Source organism: Pseudonaja textilis, chromosome 2 (genome assembly GCF_049901715.1).
Source record: "Pseudonaja textilis isolate UNSWEBS1 chromosome 2, rPseTex1.2, whole genome shotgun sequence".
Taxonomy (NCBI): Eukaryota; Metazoa; Chordata; class Lepidosauria; order Squamata; family Elapidae; genus Pseudonaja; species Pseudonaja textilis.
Window position 1 is genome coordinate 210437971 of NC_141991.1, and position 25842 is coordinate 210463812.

Sequence of the window (25842 nt, forward strand, 5' to 3'; positions counted from 1 at the left end):
GAGGAAGAATATTGATGGCTTCTGCTATGATTAATAACAGAAAGCTAAGATTCTTTTATATATCAGCCAGCTGATCAGGATGATAGCTAGTAGGAAAGATCTATAGAGCTTCCCATGGTGTAGTCTTCATGGTTGAAGGCCAAATATTCTCTGGGATGTAGATTATTCTCTGGAATGATGTTACGTAAGAAATATTTGCAGTGGCATTAGAGATTGTGAAACAGAGTAAGAATCAGTGGTGGGATTCAAATTTTTTTTACTATTGGTTCTGTGGGCGTGACTTGGTGGGCGTGGCAGGGGAAGGATACTGCAAAATCCCATTCTCTCCCCACCCCACTAAACTGATTTCCAGCTCTGATCTCCTGTGCAGGGCAACAAAAGAAGACCCAGCCGATCAGCTGGGACTCAGGAGGCAGCGAATAGATGGGAGTGGAGCCAACCAGAGGTGATATTCCAAATTACTCAAAATTTCTGCTACCGGTTCTCCGAACTACTCAAATTTTCCGCTACCGCTTGTCCAGAACTGTGTCAGGACCTGCTGAATACCACCTCTGGTAAGAGTGCAGGAGAAATTTAGTTCGAGTACAAAGTAACTGTTGGAAAATCCCCAGGAACTACTGGCAAAAAAAAAAAGAAAAAAAGGAGGGGAATGGGAATAGAGAAAGTTTGGTGGATTTTTTTTCCTGGAACCCAATTTAAATTTAGATGATTGATCTATTCTGAAAGAAAGGAATGGAGAGGACAAAAGAATATAAATAGCCTTTTGTCTCCTCTTCCTTCTCAATTCCCTGCAGGTTCCCAACTGTCTGTAGCATGTTTTAGTTACAAAACACTGAATGCTTTAGGCAAACGGGCTAGAAACAAACATTTCTTCCGAAAGAACTATGATTTGTTCTTGTCAGAACAAACAAAAGGAACATGCAGTGCTGAGCCTGGGACATCCTATAAGGTGTCTGATGTTTGCAAAACAGGCTTTCTGTTCAAAACCACGGAGAGAGTGCCACTGACTGAATTTGGAACATTATGTTCAAGATGCTGTTGGAGAACACCCAGAGAAAGGCAATGTCAAAGATACGTACTGGTGCTTCTATTCCCATTTGGCTTCTGTTTGTTTTTGGATCAGGAGGGGGAGTAGCAAAATGCAAACATTTGCATAGCAAATATTCCTCTGAGAACATGGGCGGAGGGGGAGAATCATCTAGGCAAAATCTATTTGTTGTAGGGATTTTGTATGTGACTGAATATAGAGGAAAGTAGCAGAGACTGCTATTAATTCATTATTTATTAAATGTACTCCTTGCCTTCAGCGCACAATTGTTTTTTGATTGCTTTCAGATTTACAGCATTAAAACAATGAAATAAGTCTTGAATTCAAAAGATGAGCACCATAAAACCAACTACCTATACAATAATAACAGTAACAACAATAAACAACTTTTATTAAGCATTTATTAAAATATATAAATGTGAAATATTATATTGAATCTGCTGGGTGATATATTGATATTAATTACAATGACATATTAAGTAAATACATTAAACCATTGTTGGAAAAAAAATCCAGTCCAGTTCCAAGATGGGAGAAAGACATTGGAAATAAAATGGAGGCTGATTGGAAAGAAGGACTCTGTTTATTGATGAGTAGAACCAACCACAGCATGTAGTTCTGGGACAGCTGACAAATTAGCTTGATCAGTGCAGGGATTTTTATACAGTTTCTGAAATGCTGCAGGGAATTGGGCAATGTAGTGAACCTGGTGCCTTTTGCTATTCTAATGGTGATGGGTTAATCTTATTATCTCCTAAAGCTAATGTCTTCTCCTTAGAATTTGGGTAGAAGGAGATGCAAATTCTTAATCACATCATTTGGAGCTGAAGGTGTTTTCTTTGTTAGTAGGCTGAAATTGACTAGACGCAGTGTAGATTCAGTCTGTGCAATTGTCTAAGGCAAAGCTAAAAATGGAAAGGTAACAATATAACTAGGCAAAACTTGCAGACACACTAACTACTAATCCATCAATGTTCCTCTCCTTGTTAAGAAGTGACAATGGCTATTTCTAGCACCATTGCCATCTTTAAAAGTGTGATTGTCCTTAACAGTAAAAGAGTTCTCAGTTGAAATGTCCTTGAATATTAGTAGCTTGGGTTGGTAGTTATGTTGTTGGTTTGAGTTCTGAGCTTGGCAATTTGGTTGCAAGCTCTCAGTATCCAATCAAAATTTATCTAGTTTCTGTTCTAAGGTTATAAAATACTGACAACGAATTAGAGCTGTAGAATTTCCCACTCTACAATTCAAAATTCTTAAAGATCTTCCTTTTCTTTTGTTCTATGTTCCTCTCCTTCATTAATAAGAACCCAACAATCTTCCCAATAAATTGGTTATCTTCCTCTTCAGATTTCTGCTCCATTTTTCATGTTTTGTGTTACTAAATATTTGATAAATGCAGTTTTTCATAGATGCAAACATTTTTAACCTTGCACATTTTTTTCTAGTTGTGGAATCTAAATTCATATTTTCCAGTCCCTTGCCCACTGCTATGATTTCCTGTCTGCTTAGCAACCACAGGTGGTCCTTTGACTGCATCATCTTGCAAGGTTTTAAATAGTTTGGCTGGTATTTCATCAACTCCTGCAGCTTTATTGTTAGCAATATTTTTAGAGCATTTAATTACAGTTTCCAGAATGTTTGAAGCTGTTCAGTGATCAAAGCTTTGTACATGCAGGCCATCCTTATTTAACAACTGCTTCAAACAGTGACTGTTTGCAGCTACAATAGTGATAAAAAAGAAACTTTGAAAACCAATGTTCACATTTATGACATTTACAACATATCTCTCTCAGTCACATGTTCACATGTTGCAATCAGTTAGTATGTGTTGTCCCGCATATGACCCATGAATTTGGGTAATTATGTTTGCTGGTCTAATTACTGTACTTTGCTTACATTCATTAGCTAGAATTCTACAAAAATTTTAATTCAGCAAAAAGCGGTTTGTGCTCTAAGGTCTTATTTTTCTGACTGAACAAAGCTTCTCCAACTTTGCTTGCAGAGTTTATAATAATTTTGACTGGAGTGTTGCACATTTGACTATGTCCAGGTTTAGAGTCATCTTTGAATTGTTGGGTCAAGATGTTTGCTATAAACATTGAATGTCATAAGTGTTTTCTGCTTTGTTTTTAGACCAAGGTTCAATTTTTCCATTAGTCTGTATGCTTTCACTTTAGCATCCCAGCACTGATAATGACATCATCATCATCATCATCGTCATCTGCTTTGATAAATGTCTGGAAGTTGCCCTTGTGATTGATGGGGTGGGATTCAAATTTTTTAACAACCGGTTCTGTGGGAATGGCCTCATTGTGGGTGTGGCTTGGTGGTCATGTGACTGGGTGTGGTTTGCTGACTGGCGTGGCTTGGTGGTCACGTGACTGGCTAGGCATGGCTTGTATGTAAATATTGTAAATATTGAATTTTTTATTTAAAAAAGAGCAACTTTTATCTAAAAGCAGGCAAAGCAGGCAGACAGATTGCGTTACTCCCACAATCACAGATTCACTAGAGATAGAGATAGATATCTTTCTGCAATCTGCTACCTGAGTCTGCACTGAAAAATAGAAGCTTCAGGCCTAAGGAAGGTTCAGCTCTGATTTTAGATTAGCTAGAAAGCAAGAAGTCCAACAATTTCCTGTTTTCTAGCTAATCTAAAATTTCTGGCAAAGCTGATAGTTGGAACAGCTGATGGTCGGGGGGAAAAAGGAAAAACAGCAACTTACCAAAAATTAGGAGCAGGCAAATTGGATGGTGCTCAAGGAGTGAGCGGGCGGGAAAGGGCAGGACCAGCCAGTGGTGCAATTTGCCGGTTCTCCAAACTGCAGAATCATAACAACCAGCTCTATAGAACTGGTCTGACCAGGTAGAATTCCACCCCTGCATATACTAGATTGATACAATATTGATTGGTTTCCTATGGATTCAAATGGACATTGTTGTGTCATTTTTTGTGTAGTGTCCGAACATTATCTTTGTCATCCTTTTGTTAATCATGATGACCACTCCACTTCTTTTATAATATTATTGTCTGAAATAAAATATCTGATAATTTCCTTATATATATTTCCTGTTCAAGAAGACAGAAGAGGAGGGTGATTATAAAGACCTGAAGACTGATACATTATTTTTAACACATGACAATCAAAATAACAAATTGTAGAAAAAAATTAATGAGTTTATCTGGGTACTCAATGCAAGGCACTGTATAGTCTTATTACTCTGGATTGTACTAAAATTATCTAGATTTACTAAGTATACAGATATACAGAATTAACTCTGTTCCACAGCTATATCTATTCAGGTTTAGCAATCAGGTTTAGGAAGCATATGTGAGAAAAATTATAATCCTAGGACATGTTGCTGTCAGTTTGTAAAGCCCAAACTGAAGCTAGGAGTAAGGAGATAATCTGAGCAAGGCAACTATATATCAGTTGGAAAGTACTGAGATTAGCAGCGGAAGAGCCCACTTATTTTCCTCCCATTATTTTGTTTTAGAGAACAATGGTTTGCCACATGGTTCTGTATTTTATAAACTGATTTTCAGTGCTCAAATATGGTATTGGAGCTTAGCTTATTATCAGTTTATATCAAAGTTGATTCTTTAGATTTGTTACATGAAATGGAATGAGCCATCATATTGTAGAGAAGATAACTGAGAGTTAAATTATTACATAGCATATCCAGAAAGAAAGAAAGAAGCAATCTTTGAAGTAGCTGTATTCATATTTAGGGGACAATATCATAACTTTAAATTCTACCTGGATTTAAATTATTTTGAAACTAGTACCGGTATAATACTTAGTTGCCTAGTTTCTATTAGTCAATTAAATTTTGAATTTTAGATCAATCATAATCTCCATATTACTTCAGTCTCAAATAAATAAAGTTTTGCAATATCCTACACTTAAATAAAACTCAACACTTCATATTCAAAAACTGGAAATTTAAATAAGTAATGCAACTGCTAAACACTAACAATGTGATTGTAATGTAAAGTGTACCCTTACTATATTAAAATGTATAATTTCTGTCATAAGTGTCAGCACACCATTTCTACTATTGCTATGTATTGCATTTGCTGTATGGCATTTTGTAAATGGTTTCTTATGAAAAGCAAATTCATATCATTTCAAATTTATTTATATGAATGTAATTCTCTGTGACATCCTATTAAACTTTTTTCCTTCATCTTAAACACTTGCTTTTTAAATGAACTTCACTACAGACTTGCAAAGTCAGACATCTGAAATGTTGGGGGTTAGATAACTTTTAAATTCCACTGCAAAATTGGATTTTTTAAAATGCCAAGAGTTCACTAAGGAAAAAAACCCACATCGAGCAGAATACTCATATAGACATAGTCCAATAAAAATATAGATAGAAAGAAAGAAGAAAGAAAGAAGAAAGAAGAGGAGGAGGAGGTGAGGGAGGAGGAGGGGGAAGAGGAAGTGGAGGTAGAGGATTAGGAAAGAAGAAAGAAAGAAAGGAAAAGAAATAGAGAGAAAGAAAGAAAGAAAAAGAAAGGTCTAGCTACCCAATTAAAACAAGCAGGTATCTATCCCAAGCCGTAGCATTATAGGAGGATGCAGAAGATCGCTTTTGTGATGACAACAAAAGAATAATTTTGTCATGCCCCTGGTGGAGACTGACTCTGATGAAGAGGAGGAACAGCCAACAGGGAGTGGGAGCGTGGCTCCAGAGGTGGTGGTGGAGGTTGGGGAAGGGCAGAGGCCAGCTGAGCAATCAGAGGAGGATCCAGGCCCATCCCCTATCCATCCTGGTGGACTTTGCTGATGTGTTTGGGGAGAAAGAGGTGGATTGGTTGCCTCTGCATCGGCCGTATGACTGTCCAATCGACTTGTTGCCCGATGCAAAATTGCCGGTGGGTCGGATATATTCCCTGTCGGAACCGGAGTTGGCCGCATTGTGGGATATTGACAAGAACCTCTGGAAAGGGTTTATCTGGCCTTCTACCTCCCCATTGGCTGCGCCGGGGGTTTTTGTAAAAAAGAAATCAGGAGAGCTCCGTTTGTATTGTGATTACCGCAAGTTTAATGCAATCGCAGTGAGTAATCGGTAGCTGCTTTCCCTCATCCCTGAACTGATTGAGTGGCTTTGTCAATCTAAGATCTTTACGAAGTTGGACTTGCGTGGGGCCTACAATCTGGTTCACATTCATGCAGGGGACGAGTGGAAAACAACTTTCCAGATGACGTATGGGCATTTGAGTATACTGTGATGCCTTTTGGATTAACCAATGCCCCAGCTGTGTTCATGCATTTCATGCACGATGTTTTCCATGATTTGTTGGATCAATTCATGATCATTTATTCAGATGACATTTTAATTTACTCAGACTCTCTGCAGGAACACTGGCAACATGTGCGGCTGGTGTTGCAACGTTTGCATGATAACCACCTGTTTGCTAAGCATAAGAAGTGTCAGTTTTCACAAACCACGATTGACTTCTTGGGACATTGTATTTCACCTGCCGGAGTGGAAATGGACCTGGAAAAAGTACAATCGTTGCAGACGTGGGAACTTCCACAGTGGGTTAAGGATGTGCGACTGTTGGGGTTTCTGGACTACTACCGCACATTTATTCCCCATTTTGCTGCCTTGACTGCTCCCCTTTCTAATCTGCTCAAGAAGGGGGAGAAATTCCATTGGGGTGCTGAGGAGCAGGCAGCTCTCGAGGCGTTGAAAGTCGCCTTTGCTTCTGAGCCTATCCTCAAACACCCTGATCCAGGCCAGCCATTTGTGGTGGAAACAGATGCTTCCAATGTGGCTGTTGGTGCAGTGCTCCTCCAGGCCTATGCTCCCACAGGCACCTTGTTCTTGTGCGCTTATTATTCCCAGAAGTTGTCGGCTCCAGAGAGCAAGTATACAATTTGGGACAAGGAGCTACTGGTGGTAAAGGTCACTCTTGAGACATGGTGGCACCACCTGGAGGGGGCTCATCACCAAATCAAGGTTTGGATGGATCATCGCAATTTGGAACACCTACGTACAGCTTGGACATTGAACCAGCGTCAGGCGAGATGGTCCTTATTCTTTGCTCGATTTGATATCCGGGTGACCTATGTTCTGAGTGGAGGGAATCAATGCACTGATGCCCTATCTCAGAAGCCTGAAGGGAGGATCTTGCCCCGGATGGTGATTCCGTTGGAGCAGTTTGCGGCCACCGAGGAACCTGTGGACTCCGAGTGAGGATTCATGAGGCGCAGGGGCAAGATCCATTTGTGGCAGTTCAATGTCGAGAATTGGATGAGAATGGGAGACAAGAGACTCCTTGGGTGTATATTGGGGACCTGTTGCAGTTCCGTGATCGCACTTACATGCCTGGAGGTCCTCTTTGTGGCCTTATCCTGCATCAATGTCATGATAGTCCGGCGGCAGGACACTTTGGGGTGTTCAAAACACTGAACCTCATCTCTAGGACATTTTGGTGGCCGAGACTTAAACATGATGTGTTGGGATTTGTGGAGTCCTGTGGGATTTGTCACCAAGCCAAGTATGCTCCTGGTGTGCCCCCTGGTCTCTTGCAGTCCTTGCCCATGCCAGAATGACCATGGGGGGCAGTTTTATTGGATTTGATCGTTGAGTTACCACCATCGAATGGTGCCACAACAATTTTGGTGGTGGTGGATATGTTGATTAAAATGGCCCACTTTATTCCATGTGCGGGTCTTCCATTGGCCAAGATAACAGCTCAATTGTTCATCTCCCATGTTTTCTGATTGCATGGGTTACCAGACTGCATGGTATCAGATCAGGGGGCACAATGTACGGCACACTTCTGGCAGACCCTACTTATGAAACTGCAGGTTCAGGAGTGTCGGTCGTCTGCTCATCACCCCGAAACTGATGGGGGGACAGAGAAAGTGAATGCTATTTTGCTATTTTGGAGCAGTACCTCCGCTGTTTCAGCAATACTCAACAAGACAATTGGGTGGAAGTGCTGCCGGTGGCAGAATTCACTTATAACAATGCTCAACATGCATCCACTCATGTGTCCCCTTTCCTTGCTAACTATGGGTTTCATCCACGACTTTTCCCTTTAGCCCCGTCTGATTCCCCAGTTCTGGCAGTGGATACGTTCTTGCAGAAGTTAAAAGCCGTGCACCACATGGTCCGTGATCAACTAGAGGGAGCCAAGGAGGACTACAAACAGTTTGCAGACTGTTATCATCGTGATGTTCCGCCTTTAGCAGTAAGCAATCGGGTTTGGCTCTCTACTCGATACTTACCAATGACGCGACCATCAAAAAAGCTCAATCACCATTACTTAGGACCTTTTCCAGTCGAGGTGGTGATCAATCCTGTGGTTTATCATCTCTTCCTGCCACGGACCATGCCTATCCATCCTGTTTTTCATCGTTCCCTGTTATTCCCTATCTCGGCCATCAGTCCGCATAGACCGGCTCCATCACAACCAGCCCCAGTAGCCCTCCTGGGAGAGGAGGAGTACGAAATGGATAGCATCCAAGATTCACGCCAGTTGCGAGGCCGATTTCAGTATTTGGTGGCATGGAAAGGTTATGGACCAGAGGACTTCACCTGGGTTGATGCCACTGATGTTCATGCTCCTCGTTTGGTCCAGGACTTTCACGCTTGGTTTCCTCAATGTCCTCATCCGCCTGGTCCTGGGGGAGGAGCCCTGCAGGGGGATAGTGTCATGCCCCTGGTGGAGACTGACTCTGAGGAAGAGGAGGAACAGCCAACAGGGAGTGGGAGTGTGGCTCCAGAGGTGGTAGAAAAGGCTGGGGAAGGGCAGAGGCCAGCTGAGCAATCAGAGGAGGATCCAGGCTCATCGCCTATCCATCTTAGGTCACGCAGGGAGGAGAGGATCAGGGAAAAGCGAGGTCTACTCAGGAGGAGATTAGCATGATCCTCCTCATGGCTTGAGCTGGGAGTTATGTATATAAGTTTGTAACTGCGCAGTCAGAATTGCTGGAGTCAAAGTTTAATGTTTTCTTTGAAAGAGGTTTATCTTTGCTGGTGTTCTTCCCATGGACTCTCCTCCCTTATCTTCCTGGAATGTATGATTAATTATCTTGGCTTGCTTTGGAACTCTTGTCAATGCGGTTTGTTTTGGTTTTCTTTTTGCCTCATTATATACTTTGTGACTTTAAACTGTGCCTAATAAAACAGTGAAGTTAAATTGAAGGTATTACCGGACTTTAATGTATGTTTTGGGTTTGGGGTTATTTTGAGAGACTACAGGTCATCACAAATTTCATGCTGCATGAAAGAAGCTAATATTAAATCTTTTTTTTCATTTTATCAATAAAATCGCATGGACAGACAAGATAAAGTGATTGTTAGTATAATGTTGCATGACAGGTCCCTCAGGTCAGAAGGTACCCAACATGATACTGAGAAAGAGTTGAGGATCTTCCAGAATACTAATGAGGTTGGCGACATAGCTAATATCCTTAATTTTACACATTAGCAAATAATGCTTATGATCATCCAGTGCAGATTTGAGCCTAGTATTGAAATGGAAACAAAATGTTCAGCTGGTATTAGAAAAGACTAAGGATCATAAAACATTATTGTTGATGCATGGCAGATAATTGAGAAGGTCAAAAGGATACCAAAAACAAGTCAATATGTGCTTTAGTGCCTATAGAAAGGCCTTCATTTCCGCCAAACATTTCAAGCCATGGAATATTCTTAGAAAAATGGGAATCTAAACACAACTTGTTTGACCTCATACGAAATCTGCACACAGGCCCGGAAGCCAAAGGTTCAGTAGGGCATGATGTGACATAACATGTGCTACACTGATGACATTACTCTAGGCTGAAAATGCAAGTGATCTGTAAGTTGAAGTAATGAAAATCAAGGACCATAGCGAAAAAAATGGAAGGAAGAAGCAACTAATGACAATAAGTGACAGAATTGAAGATAAACACATTGGTGGTTAGTTTCTGGTTTTTAAGATAAACTATCAACAGGAAAGAAAACAATAGAAATCTGTGGTTGGCTAGCACTTAGTGAAGGCTTTGAAAAGAAATTCAGATGCTCTCATAGATCTATACCTACAGAGACTGGAAACATACAGACAAGGCTTTCCCTGTGGCAGGCAATAGATGTGACTATTGGACTTTGAAGGGGCACTATAGAAAGAATATTGATGTTTTTGAACTTTGGTATTAGAGAAAATTCCTGAGAATATCACGGATAGCCAGGAAAACAAATGTATCAAAGCACAACACTCCAGGGATCTTGTTCAATAGTACAAATTATCGGCTATCATATTTTCAACATATTTTGTGAAAACCTTCTTTGAGAGATCATTAGGAATACATAAAAAGACCAATGCTTTATAATGGAAAGGAAATAGAGACAGATTTCATAAATTTCATGAATTAGTCTTTCGACAGGAGGAAAATATAAAAGCCTTCTCAGTTTTGGACCTTTTATGAGAACTTTTAAATTAGATTTTCTGTCCATGCATTGTTTTATTTTTTGTTAGATGAGCTGAGTAGTAACAATTGCATTTGGCCAAGGGTGCTACTAGGCATTTTTCTTAACAGTGATTAAAAATAAGGAAGATAAGTGACTGACTAATTTAGCTCACTCAAAATATTAAGCCACCATGTGATTTCCACATCACTATAAACAAGTTGTGGGCAACATCTGAATGGTGGGAGACACCACTCTGCCTTCAGACCTTCTGTGGGGCTGCTACCATTCCCTCCATTAATTTTCCAAAGCTGAAAGTCACACCAATTGAATTTGGCTGTTTTGTTTCTCAATTTCATCAGCATAGTTTTAAGGAGCTGAAAACTGCAAAGAGATGCTTTGGGATTGAATAGGATCTGCAGGCCATGGATTATCCAGTCTGGCTATAAGCAAAATAAATGAAATACATTAAAACCTAGTATTATACCATATGCCATTAAGTAACTGCAGATGTGAATGAAAGTATACCATAGGTTCTAATGATAAAATCTAGTTCAAGATAAAAGTAGGGGGCAAATGCTTTAGAATAAATATTTTCCTGCAAAATCTACAGTTGATCATTCAACTTACACTTTCATATAAGAGTAGAAAGACCTCACAGTAGAGTAGCAGCTTCCTGGAGGAGATTTACACAAAACATAAATGACAGGAGATGGGGAAGGGAGTGTGGGACCCAGTAGGTTGGGAAGCAGGTTCAAAGCAGGTTCAAAACACAGCAGGACAGGAAGCAAACCATGGGGTGCCTTGGGGAAGGGGGAGGGGCTGGTCATATATAAACTGCAGAAAGGTTGCAGTGTGGGCCTTGGCCTATGCTAGGCTTCCCAGGGCCTCTCCCACCTAAGACATTCCATCCTCTGTTTAATGACCCATGTGATCACTTAATGATTGCAATGAGAAGAGCAGGGATTTGGGTCACTAAACAAGGCAATCATGTGAGTGCTTCACTTAACAATATGAGCCATGGTAGTGCAGAGGTTAGTGTGCAGTACTGCAGGCTACTTCTGCTGTCTGCCGGCTGCCTGCAATTTGCCAGGTCAAATCTCACCAGGCTCAAGGTTGACTCAGCCGTCCATCCTTCTGAGGTGGGTAAAATGAGGACCCAAATTATGTTTTTACTTATATGTTTTTACTTATACCTATTATAACAAATAATATTTATTATTATATTTTTGTATATATATATATATTTTCTGAGGTTCTCACGGGTAGTTGTATGTGGATCTTTGGTTATTTGGGTTTTCTCCCACGTAAAATTGGAAGTATCTAGGTGACGTTTCGATGAAGTCTCATTCATCATCTTCAGGCTTGTGTCTTCAGCTTTGTGCTTCTCTTACTCCAAGAAGCACAAAGCCAAAGATACAAGCCTGAAGATGATGAATGAGACTTCATCGAAACGTCACCTAGATACTTCCAATTTTACGGGAGAAAACCTGAATAACCAAAGATCCACATACAAATACCCGCGAAAAAGATCCACATACAAGTACCCGCGGAAACCTCAGAAAACATATATATACAAATATCTACGAATATATATATATATTCGTAGATTTTCATGGGTACAGGCATGTAGGTCTAGGTGTGTTCGGGTCTTTTCCCATGTAAGATTAAGAGTATCTTGGCGACATTTTGCCAAGGTCCCACTCGCCATCCTCAGGCTGGTGCTTTCAACTTCGTGCCAGTGCAAGCAGTCTGTGAATAGAAGAGATGACTCCACCAGACTGTCAATTATCTGGAAGCCTGCACTCACAAACAAAAAAATCTCCACACCACAAGCCAGGCCAACACCTAGGCACAAACAGATCCCCCGTGATATCTCCAGCTGAAACACATCCCAACCAGGCACCCAGATGAAACCTAGCTTCCTAATAAATGATAGCTGTCCATTTACTCGGAGCCAAGCCGCACTAAAAGCCTCCAATATAGGAAACACAATGTTGCCAGCCAATCAGGACAAAAAAGCCACAAAACAGACAGAAGATATTAGAAACACCAATCAAGCAGAACACAGTAAACTCCAAGACCATAAACACAGACCAAGACTCCCAACCAATCAGGATGAAAAAAAAAAACACATTCTGGCACAGCAGTAGGCTAGCCCCAAATTTAAAACAGAAACGGCTGTGAAAGTCTGACTCACAAACACAATAGAGAAGCCTGATGATGGCAGATGAGATTCTGCCGAAATGTTGCTATAACTTTAAAAGCACAACTATAATGATGTGGGATAATACCCAAGCAAAGCTGAATACTATATATATATATATATATATATATATATATATATATATATATATATATAGAGAGAGAGAGAGAGAGAGAGAGAGAGAGAGAGAGAGAGAGAATGGGAATATGAAATAAAAAAAGGAACCATGTTACAGTTTAAAAAACAACAACAACAAGGTCTTGGAGAAAATAGGACCTATTTTATTGAAGTCTACCATATGTATGTTATTGGCTATGAGTATAAAATATTCCCTGCAGGAAGGTTGGAATATAAATACTGTAAAATAAGATAAGGGATTTGTGTACCAGGTGTTCCCAGATGAGAAAAAATAGATTAAAGACTAATTTGTAAGACAATATTGTTAAAAATAACCAGAAGCTTATTCTTTTTAGTGCTTGCTGTTTTTGTATAAAGTGCTAAAAATGGAAGAGATGAAGAACTGTGAATTTTGAAATATATGTAATGTCTATTGCAATTCTGCAACATCAGCTTACAAAATAAATACAGATACAGATAATCAGAGTTGGAAGGGACCTTGTAGGTCATCTAGTCCAATCCCCCACCCAAGTGGGAGACCCTACACCATTTCTGACAAATGGCAGTCCAATCTCTTCTTGAAAGTCTCAAGTGATGGCGCTCCCACAACTTCCGAGGGCAACTGTTCCATTGGTTGATTGTTCTCACTGTCAGAAAGTTTCTCCTTGTTTCCAGGTTAAATCTCTCCTTGTTCAGTTTCCATCCATTATTCCTTGTCTAGCCTACAGGACCTTTAGAAAATAGCTTGACCCCTTCCTCCCTGTGGCAGCCCCTCAAATATTGGAAGACCGCTATCATGTCTCCCCTGGTCCTTCTCTTTACTTTACTAGACTAGCCAAGCCCAGTTCCTGCAATCGTTCATTGTATGTTTTAGCCTCCAGTCCCCTAATCATTCTGGTTGCTCTTCTCTGTACTTTTTCTAGAGTCTCAACATCTTTTTTATAATGTGGTGACCAAAACTGGATGCAGTACTCTAGGTGTGGTCTTACTAAGGCTCTATAGAGTGGTATTAGTACTTCCCTTGATCTTGACTGTATCCCTCTCTTAATACAACGTAGGATTGCATTAGCTTTTTTGGCTGCTGCTGTACACTGCTGGCTCATATTTAGCTGGTTGTCCATTAAGACTCCAAGATCCCTCTAACAGTTACTGCTATTGAGCCTGGTTTCACCCAGTCTATATGTGTACTTTTGGTTTTTCTTGCCTAAGTGTAGGACTTTACTTTTCTCTATATTGAATTTCATTTTATTAGATATGGCCTGTTCTAGTGTGTGTGTTCTAGTCTGTCAAGATCCAACAACTATCAATTCCAAGATCTATATTTCTATTTCAGACTTTTTTAAAAAAAACACACATCTGCTTTAGGGAAGGGGGAACTTTTATTTTTTTCTGAATTAAGTATCGAATTATTTATATCAGCTTTTTAAAAAGATTGTTTAGGAGACAGCCTAGGAAATTATTTGGATTTAAACAAAATAGCACAATTAAAATATATATCAAACCTTCACCCAATTTATTTGTGCATATTGCTCAAACCAATAGAATCTACACACATGCATTTTTATTGGGTGGTTTTACATTTTTTATCTATTCATGTTCAACCCTAACAATATTTCATTATAATTACTCTATGAACATCAAGAAATCTTTGTAAACCCAGTTTATCTTGCAGCATAAAGTCAAGATAGAATTATGATATTTTGCTGCAAAACCCCAAACAATCAACAGGAGGTAGCAAAGATTTCCTGTATCTTGTTGCTATCATCTAGTAAACATCTGGAGTTATGCAGCCCAGATATTATAACCTTGATTGGGGAAGCATTCCAGAAATCATAACTCACATTCACAGTAAAGCATAAAAGATTTAAATATGCCAGAAAAATATTTTCAAAAACTCAGTATGCTGTGCTATTTCTATGCTGTTCTTCAGTTATCAATCAAGGACTGGGATATGATATCTCAAATCTTGAATTTATATCATTATGAATTACCTAATCAACATATTTTTGACTGGCTTTATTTGGTATAAATTCCCTCTCCTGGAATGCATAGTGTTTTTAGTTAATTGGATTGTTTGAAGCTCAAAATATAATAGTTTAGATATGATATTAGTTCCAAAACTGTGCTATACCATTCCTTGAAAATTATATTTTTATCCCTTTTTCTCATATTAAATTTACTGTACAAAGTAATTGATTAAAAAAACACCTGCTACATGAAAGATTTGGATGGATGTTGAATTTTTATTTTAGATCCATTATGGAGTGATAATGAAGACTATTTTTCATTTCTTATGTGAAAAAATAAATATAATTTGTCTCTTGCTGCCCGGTAGTAACATCTGTTAACAACTTGCTCTGGGCCTTCAGCAACACCTAATTTGACATAAGAGATCACCAAATCTTATGAGATAAAAAGGCTCACAACCAGTCTTTATAAATACTTGTTATGTACAAATCAATTTTATATAAAAATTTGAAGACTAAATAAAAATGAGAGATATCAATATTATGTGAAGATTGAGAAAAAATGTAGTTTAAGATCTATTGATTTCATATAAAAACGTCAATAGAACTTAGACTACAATTTATTTAACAAAAAATAATATTCTGGCAGTATTCTGGCCCACTGCATTTGTATAGAAAAGAAAGAAGGAAATTGTGCTGCTGGATAATAATGCTTCATTAAGACACGTATTTGCAATATCCCAAAATACAATAGTTATTGAATTAGAAAGCTATTGGTGCTTTTGATATTAGAGAAAACTGAGAATACCATGGACGGCTAAGAAATTAAAAATGGATCACCAAACAAATCAACTCACTTTAGACACAAATAACAAAACTCAAATTATCTTACTATAAACATATTGTATGAAGACCCACTAGGAAAGGTGGAAGGATAGAGGAAAAGAGAATGACAAACAACAAGATAGATGGACACAGTTATAGTGGCTATGGCTGCCCGGTTGGAAAATTTGAAGGACCAGGTTAGGGACAAATTATTTTGGAGAAAATCTATTTATGTGGTCACTAACTGACAACTTTAACCTGATGGCACATAAGCAATCAATCAATCAATCAGAAATGGATTTATTCTTGGAAGAAATCATTGACATTTTAACATTTTGACCGTGACACAAGGTTTAATATTTTAGGACATTCATATTCTTTGGAACTATATACAATTATATAAAATTGATGAACAATGGAACTGAATTCTTTGAACTACAGTATATACAATTACATGGAATTTAGTGAACAATGGAAATTGATTTTTGAAAATTTATTTCATGGCATAATTGGTGGATTGAAAACTTGATGTTATTTGCAACTTATGAACAAATATACATTATTTATGCATAATGGATACAAATTCAATATGTGTGGGCAAATATATCTGTCTGTGGGCACAGACAGATCCCCCCTGATACCTCCAGCCCAAACACACCCCAACGAGGCACCCAGATGAAACCTAGCTTCCTAACTAATGATAGCCATCCATTTACTCGGAGCCAAGCTGCACTAAAGGCCTCCAATAAAGTAACACAATGTTGCCAGCCAATCAAGATACAAAAAGAGCCAAAAAACAGACAGAAGATATTAGAAACACTAATCAAGCAGAACAAAGCAAACTCCAAGACCAATAAACACAGACCAAGACTCCCAACCAATCAGGGTGAAGAAAAAACCATTCTGGCACAGCAGTAGGCTGCCCCAAATTTAAATCTGAAACCACTATAAAAGCCTGACTCACAGATGAACACTATACAGAAGCCTGATAATGGCAGATGAGATTCTGCCGAAACGTTGCTACAACTTTAAAAGCACAACTACAATGACGTGGGAAAATACCCGAACAAAGCTGAATGCCATATATATATAGCAAGTTTTCGTGGGTACTTACATGTATGGCATTCAGCCATATGGCATTTGGCAGAATCTCATCTGCCATCATCAGACTTCTGTATTGTGTTCGTCTGTGAGTCAGACTTTCACAGCCATTTCTGTTTTAAATTTGGGGCTAGCCTACATAAGAGGTACTACAGACAAAGTCAGTAAGATACTACACAGACATCATATCAAGATTGCCTTCAAAACAGACAGAAAAATAGCAGCCATCCTAAGAAACGCCAAAGATAAAATTGACCTGGAAAACCAAGGCATATATGAAGTCCCCTGTGCATCATATATTGCAATGTCCTACCTGCAAATGAATACTTCAGCTTCAATCATAACAATACAAGAGCACACAATAGATACAAACTCAAGGTTAACCACGCTGAACTTGACTGCAGGAAATACAACTTCAGCAACAGAGTCGTCAATGTTTGGAATACTCTACCTGACTCTGTGGTTTCTTCCCCAAACCCCAAAAACTTTAACCTTAGACTTTCTACTATTGATCTCACCCTCTTCCTAAGAGGCCTGCATAAGTGCACCAATCATGCCTTCCGTCCCTGTCCTATTGTTTTTTATTTTTCTTATAAGTATCTATCTCATGTATTCAAAACTATATTTATTCTTATACCTGTATCTTGTAAGTGTTTGACAAATCAAATAAAATGTAAAAAATGTAAATAAAAATCAAGTTACTATGTAGTGGCTAACTAGATGAAAGGCTAAATGTGTGCATTGCTTCTTCCTCCATGCTCGTATTAACACAAGTATCAAACTGTGTTACACTTCCCTACAGCTCTCAATCACAAAATTTCCTTAGGGTTTAAAAATAAGGGGGGAGTGGGACAAGATAAGACAACTTGATGATTTCAAAGAAAAGTCAGAAATGTAGATGTTTTATGTATTGAACATGTCATGTAGTTTGCATATCTTACTGACATAGTGTTTACAGAAGTTGCTTACCCCTTACACAAAGTGAGAAGTAATTTCTGCTCTTTTACCTTACTATTGAAAACCATATTTTCCCCTAGAGGAATATGGTTGCCATCAGAACAATCACTGGACACTGTTCTCCCTGAGGTCTGGCAGGGCACTGTCTTCATGGCCTTCTAAAGACCTTTCCCACAAGCCTTGGATAGATGTGAGGCTGGAGTCCAGGGAAGCTTTACAGTTGTTTTACTTATATGGATGCATGCTGGGTGTTGGAGATATTCCCTTTTGTTGGTTTTTATGCTTTGTATTATTTTATCTGTATACTTTTATTTTTATCACTGTCATCAGCTGTCCAGGTGTTATATTATGTATGATGAATGGCTATACAAATCTTTCAAATAAAATAAGTAAATTGTGTTTTTGTTTTCTCTGCAGCTGCATCCAGTTAGATGAGATATATAGGTTTGTTTAGGAAATGGAGACGAGCTCTTCACTTTAAAAAAGCTTCTCACTGTCCAAAGAATCTAAGTTATGCTCTAGGAAATGATGCCTACCAGCTTTCAATATCTGCTACAAAACATGACCTCACCCTTCCCTCAAACATGCACTAATGATCCTTTTCTGCTTCACTCAGTGGAACAGGGCAGACGTAAAAACAAGTTTATTCATATAAATGGTTCGTTTAACACATAGTGAACAAATACAATATAAATTGGCTGTGATGAATGTCTGTATTCAGCATGGTTATTTATTATGAGCTCCATTACATAAATTGGTTGCAGAATCATAACAAATGCTCTTTATTAATCTTACCTTCCCTGTGTCTGGAGAATGACTTGAGGCAATTATATATAGCACAGAATTCAATTCCGTTATTGCTGATGGGCAAAGCTAAGCAGGAACCTCCCTGGCTTTGCAGAGACATTATCCTGCATTGGTTTACCAATGTCTTGCTTCAGTTCTTTTGGCCCTAGTGTGTTATATCAAAGCTTTTCAGCACCACACCATTAACTCCGATATCAAGAAATCTTCTGTTTCAAATAATTTGTGTCCTGAGATACAAATTTTTTAGAGCAAGAAACTCTGCCTTTATCCATTAGAGGATGAATGATGTATTGGGATGCTAAAGATTTCTGTTAAGTCCACATTTTTAAACGAACTGCTCTAATTCATAACCCATGAGCTAATCAGAATCAACTATGTGCACTTTAAAAAATATACAATCATATTAAAAAAAATGCAATTTTAGGGAAATTGTCCATTAACTGATATTTTAAAAGATTTTATTAGATACATGTTTTAGATTATTATAACACTTTATAAATGGCAGTATCAAAAGTGCTAATAAATTAAACTTTATATTCCATGCAATGTCAATGGAAAATGCAGTGGCTGAATTTTATTAAGAATTTTGTTTTGTATAAATTGCCAGGACTAGTCATCTTTTGATCTTCCATCCCTTTTTACAATTTCTAGAATTTAATTATATTTCACATTCATCACATAGTGAAAATCATAGTTTTCATGTTGAAATCAAGGTCTTCACATTTCATGTTTTTCATGTTTCTATTTGATTAGGAACCAAAACCTTCAACACTGTTCAGCTATACTTGGTGCTGAACTCTATTGGTTTGGAAGTCAGTGAAGACTTAAGCTTAAAATCACTTAAGCTTTTGATTGAACTTGGGTGACATCAACTTTGTTTCTGAGGTTTTCTTATGCTTCTATATGGTTTTAAATTTTGTATTTTCAGACGGTTTGATCAATTTTTAGATATATTAAAATTTTAAATTCTTATATATTAAATTATATATTAAGAGTCTTATTTTAGGATTACAGTACTTTAATGAAATAGTATAAATAAATGAGGTGGGAAAAGAATGGTTTATTGATGCATTTATTTATTTAGCATATTAATATAGCTACCTACTTCACAAACATGAAACTGACAGCATACAACACAACAACAGAGAAACCCCATAACAATCTAAAAACAATCAAAAATAGATAGATAAACAGAAGAAATCCACTGAACATTGTTTAACAGGCACATTTCAGGCTTTCCCTGGAATCCCAAGCCTGGCTGAGGAAAAAAAAACATGTTTTAACCTTCTGGAGGGATAACCGAGATGGGGCTAACTTCATCTCATTAGGAACGTTGTTCCAGAGGGCAGGGGTCAAATCAGAAAAGATATGCCATCTTGGTCCCAGCAGATGGAGCTCCATTGTAGAAGGGACCTACATAACCCTCCTGCCTGACCTGGTGGAACAGGTAGAGAAAAAAACAATCACTTAAATAAGCTGTTTATTATTAAAAAATCAAATTTGGGTAGTCACTAGGACCAGAGATTTATTCTTCTGAGCTTTTGTACTCATGCTGGAGTACATCTTCAGGGGAGTTCTCTCTACTGGAATACATACTTTGGGCTGTTTTATGAGTTGTGTTTATGTGGTGCCTTCTTATTGGCTGATTGGTGTGTTGATGGCTGGTGATTGGCTGTCATTTCCTTGTGCTTCCAAGCCCTCAGTTCCTTAGTATTTGATAACATGGTGGTAAATCAGCACTCCTGTTAACTGATAAGAGATCCATTTCCCAAACTTCAATTTAGGCTGATTTAGCTCTTTGACTGTTCCCGTTTCAGTTTAATTTTTAAATGGTGTAAACAATCCAGAGTTGCTATTGTGAGATAGATGGATGTCCTGTCATCAGATACATTGAGGTTACAATTCCTAACATTCCCAGCCATTTCCAGGTTACAGAAGTCTTATTTTGTACAACTCTGCAATATAATAATTTTACTGACAAGAAACAACATGTTCCCAGCACTAGGATAACCAATAAATTCTTATCACACATTGTATTGCACCAGTGGATATGCTTACCCAGATGTTTGCAGTTAATATTTTGTAACCTTTTTTCTAACTACAGTATAGATGCATCTTGTTTTACACATCTATTATGATATGTATATATTGGGTGGACATAATGGACTTATAAAATACCAAAATATGGGGGAAATATCAGTAAAAATAAATAAAGAAATGGGATCCATAATTGTTTCTGTGTATCAAATGCCCCTGTGATTAAATTTTTAAATGAAAGTATATTAGAGACTTCAAATGGGAGTATTAATCTATCATTTAATAACTCTTTTTCTAAAGAATGAAACAGCAAAGGTTTTATAAATATGTGAATATTTGCAAATATATTGCGATTAGTGATGAGAATGATTTTTTAGTAGAAAAAGTCATATTTCAAATGAAATAACCTGTTTTGCACTTACATTACAATCAGTAATAAACTTAATAATAGACTAAGCAGGATTATTCTGATCAAAAATATGGACTGAATGGTTACAAAAATGATTACAAAAGAGAAGACAGAATATGCAAACATATACTATGGCAACATCAAAATTAAATCCTTGTAAGGATTTAACTAAAATACTCCTTTTCTTTGAAATACATTTCAAAAGCAAATTATTTTTATTTAAACAGAGCAAGAACTGGTGAGTATGTATGTTGTATGTGGGGAAAAGCAGGGAAATTTCCTAGTCTGGCACTAAGTCTCCTTCCTATTTTGGTTGACTTTCACATATTTTGTATTCTTGCTTCCAGAATTCCTAGCCAACAGAATTGTGGATTGGTTTATTCTGATCATCAGAGATTTTACAAGTAGAGAGAAATCTTCACCCATTTGATCTTTTGAACAAGAAATACCAGAGGATAAATGTGTTATCTATAGCATGTTAAGTCTGTAGCACACAAGTCCTTAGGCTTTCATATAATGGCAAGATTCTTTGTGGTCCATTCTCTCAGCCATTCCATCAAGCTCAATTTGTCATGTTTTATTTCCCTCTATAGTGTTGTAAAAGGAGGATCTCCTATTCCATTTTATAATTGTAAGATCTAAGCTAACAGAAGAAGGAACCTAGTAGAGCTTTATTTTCAGGAGAAATTAATAAATTAACTAAGATTAATAAATTAAATAAGTATAAGCTTTAAAAAATATTACTACCTGTGTTTCCCTGAAAATAAGACCGGATCTTGTTTTATTTTGTGCCCCAAAATAAGCACTAGGAGTTATTTTTGGACAAATGTTTTAATTTTTTTCCATGTAATGTATGGGAGGCCCACTTCTAGTTGCTTGCGGTGGGGCAAGCCGTGTGTTGTGCCAGTGCTGCCACGAGGCAGGGTGGGTAGAGATGCCCCATGCATCCTGCACCAGTTTACCTCAGGGCCTCTGAGCCAGGCCAATCAAACCCCGACACCTGCCTTGCTTCGTGGCCAGGGCACCAGCATCCCACTTGACCTCCTGCTCTGTTGTGGCCATGAACAAGCGGAAGAAGTGGGCCTGTGGCCATGTGGGCTCCTGCTGCACATGGCTGTTGGTGTTGCCACCGTGAAGCATATTTTGGGGCATGGATGGCCTGGATGTGGGGTCCCTGAGGTAAGCTAGTATGGGGTATGTGGGGCAGCTCCACCACCACCTCTGCCTTGCCTCCTGGCTGCGACACTGCAAGCAACCAGATGGAATTGGAGGGTGGCCAGCTGTGCAGGCTCTTAAATAGGGCTTATTTTGGTGGTAGGGCTTATCTTAGGTGCATGCGTAAAACATGCTAGGTCTTATTTTTGGGATAAGGTCTTATTTTGGGGAAAATAGGGTATTTGTTACAAATATTTCTCCTTATATTTTCTGGTAAGTACCTCCAATGTTCTTTAGAGTTAACAACAATTAGATTTGCATTGTTTGATGTTTCTTCCATCAAACAAAACAATGTACCATTCGCAATATTAACTTCCATTTCCTCAGTGATTTATCATCACCTAAACTCCCATTGTTGATACTGCCTATCACTACTTTCTGCTTGAAAGAAAGTGTTATACAGGTAGTCCTTGACTTACAACTATAATTGAGGCCAACACTTCTGTCGCTAAGTGAGACATTGGTTAAGTGAATTTTGCCTCATTTTATGACCTTGTTTGTCATAGTTGTTAAGTGAATCACTGCAGTTATAGCACAGTTGTTAAGGGAATCTGGCTTCTGCATTGACTTTATTTGGGAGAAGGTCACAAAAAATGATCACATGACCCTAAGATTCTGCAACCATTATAAATATAAGTCAGTTGCCAAGTGTCTGAATTTTGAACATGTGACCATAGGATGCTGCAACAGTTGTAAATGTGAAAAATGATCAAAAGTCACTCTTTTCAGTGTCATTGTAACTTTGAATGGTCAGTAAACAAATTGTTGTAAGTCAAGGACTACCTGTATTACCTTGTAGTGAAACAATACCTTATCCGAACCCATAAAGTTTCAAGGATGTTTGAAATAGAGAGCATTCTAATTTTTTATGGTTATATGGTAAATAAAGTTGTGCTTATTTTTTTTTGTATAAACCTTTACCCAGTTCTTCAGCACAACAAAAATGTCAGTGCATTACCTACAGAAAAACAAAATATTTCACTTTAAAGGAATTTATAATAGGTATGAAAGGCTGTGCCACATCTTTTTCTTTAGATAGTTCAGTAGTAATGAAAGACAGTCCTAAAAAGGAGAATCTGGATCAGTAAGAATAATAAACAATTGTTTACCAATACTCAGCTTTTGCAGGGGTGGGATTCAAATTTTTTAACAACCGATTCTGTGGTTGTGGCTAAGTTGGTGGGCATGGCTTAGTGGTCATGTTATTGGCTGGGCGTGGCCAACTCAATATCACTCACATCGAGGCACGCATCTCCTGCCCTGGCCTCTCATGACTGTGGGGATGCTGCAACAGTTGTAAGTGTAAAAAATGGTCATAAGTCACTTTTTTCAGTGCCATTGTAACTTTGAATGGTCATTCCACACAAGCAAAGTATCAGCAAAGAAGGGGGAAAAACCTGCAGCAGCGAATCCACATCTAACAGCCTGGGCATATGCCAAGCCTCACGTAGGCAAAGGAGTTTCGATACCTGCAAGACCTCACGTAGGCTGAAAGCAGGTATCAGGAACAAAAGGATGCTGCCCACCTTGGGCTACTGGCTGGACTGCAGGCGCCGATTGATTACTTTGTATCCCTTAAGCACTGTGATTGGGCGCTACAATGTATCCACTGAGACCCCCCACTCTTTTAACATGTAAAGTAGACTGAACTTTCTCTTTTGTGACGTTTAACAATGTGTGTTCAATAAAAGAGCTTCCCTGAGCACGTGTTCGGGGCTGCTCATCCAAGACTGAACCGGCTTGGTCTCTTTCTTGATGCATTGGACTCAATGAGAAGCCCTCCTAATGCGGAGCAAAGCCGCATCTGGTGACCCCGACATGATCTGCTGAAAAGAAGCAGACCCGCCCGCCTTCGACCTCCCATCTCACCCGGCCGGACGAGCCAGTTGCAACCCAGGGACGCCGTCTAGTGTCATGGATCCCTCCCCAGGAGAAAATCCTCCCTTCAGGTGAGTATGGGCGGGAAATTCTCTAAATCGCAGATGGTGCATCTGCAAGAATTAAGGGAATTAACGAAGAGCTCAATTTTGATTCTTAGGAGTCAGGGCAAAACGCTCCCGGCTCCAACTAAAAAGGACCTCATAGCCCTTTTAAAGTACATCCACACGCAGTGTCCGGCTTATCCGGAAAAGGGGTCCTTAATAGTCTCCACATGGCAACGTCTGGGTGACTTTTTTCATGATACTCCCAGGGCTCCGCCAAAGATTTTAACCACCTGGCGGATAATTATGGAATGTTTAAAAGTTCACAGCTCAGCGCTGACTAACACTGGCACACCCCCCCCCTGTGGGAGGTCCCCCTCCCTATGCTGCTGAGACCAAAACCAAAGACGCTCTCCCACTGGAAGCCTCTTCCCCCACAGCTCCTGAACCCTCGGTTCCTCCTAAATTAAATCCTGTGGGGGATCAGACACCCATGGGAGCAGTTGCACAAGCCATGGCACAGGGGCGCAAGGAGGGCTCTCTTACCCTAGAGGAGCTCTCCCTCTGCCCCATAGAATATGTGGGGGATGGAGCTGGGAATATGGTGCCTAGGCTTGAACCCTTATCCATGAAATTAATTAGAGATTTAAAACAAGCTGTGGCCATGTATGGCATTCAGGCACCGTATGTCAGAGGTCTCATTAACACCATCAGCACCTCCTTTTTTATGCTACCCCAAGATTGGAAAGACCTCTTCTGAATGATACTGACAGAACCGCAGTACGTTGTGTGGGAATCAGACTTTCATGCCGAAGCTGAGAAAGTTGCTCACGATTGTGGCTCAAAAGCAGATCAAATTTTTGGCATGGGCTGATTCACTGACTTAACATCCCAGGCAACGATCCCACAGCGAGTTCTCGCCCTTGTCAGTATCATTGCTATCAAAGCCCTTGATAAGGTCGATGATCCTGCCTCTGGGGCCATAGGCTCCTTTTCCAAATTACCCAGGGATCACATCAGCCTTATGCTGAATTCATAGAGGAGCTCCAAAAGGCTGTCCAGCGGCAAATTTCAAATGGAGAGGCCCGCAGAGAGCTTCTGTTGAAATTAGCCTTTGAGAATGCAAATGAGGATTGCAAAAGGATTCTGCAGCCTCTGGCTGCCCGAGGGGGGGCTTCCCTCTCGGACTATCTAAAGGCTTGCAGAATCGTGGGTACTGTTTCCTACAATATGGAACACCTGGCAATGGCCCTGCAGCAAGCAAATTCTCAAAACAGGCCAGCTGGGAATTGCTTCAATTGTGGGAAACCAGGCCACTTCAAAGCACAATGTAGGGCTAGGGACAATCCACAAAACAACAACAAGCCAAAAACAATTTGCCCAAGGTGCAAAAAAGGGTACCACTGGGCAAACCAGTGTCACAGCAGCACCCCCCAACCGCAGGGAAACTAGAGGGGGGGCAGTCAGCCAGCCCCACTCCAAAGGCTGACACCATATCTTTCCAATTAGTTGCTTCTGAAGATATGGAAATTGACATCCCAGGCACTGTGTACTTTCTCCCCACGTGTCTGAAAACCATCCCTCCTGCCTTGACGCCCCTCATAATTTATCCCATCCGGGACCTCATGGCAAAAGGAATTATTGCATCTCCATTTCTGAGAGATTCTGATGACTTTTCCTCAGTTGCCATAGCGGTAATTGGAAATACTCCCACAAAATTTAGCAAGGGAGAACTAGTGGCAACTGCTGTTCCAGTACCTGTTAAAACTGAAGATGCCTGGGCATTCACTGTCCATCAATCTATGGAATGAGCC

The 25842-nt window shown here is 39.2% G+C and overlaps 1 long non-coding RNA gene across 1 annotated transcript in view; it reads left to right on the forward strand.

The window, feature by feature from the left end:
- The first annotated feature begins 392 nt into the window (after positions 1 to 392).
- The window catches only part of LOC148127352 (uncharacterized), a 64391-nt gene continuing 38941 nt past the window's right edge, over positions 393 to 25842 (forward strand). The window contains exon 1 of the long non-coding RNA XR_015741505.1: positions 393 to 554. This is a non-coding gene — a long non-coding RNA (uncharacterized LOC148127352). The remainder of the gene's footprint in view (positions 555 to 25842) is intronic.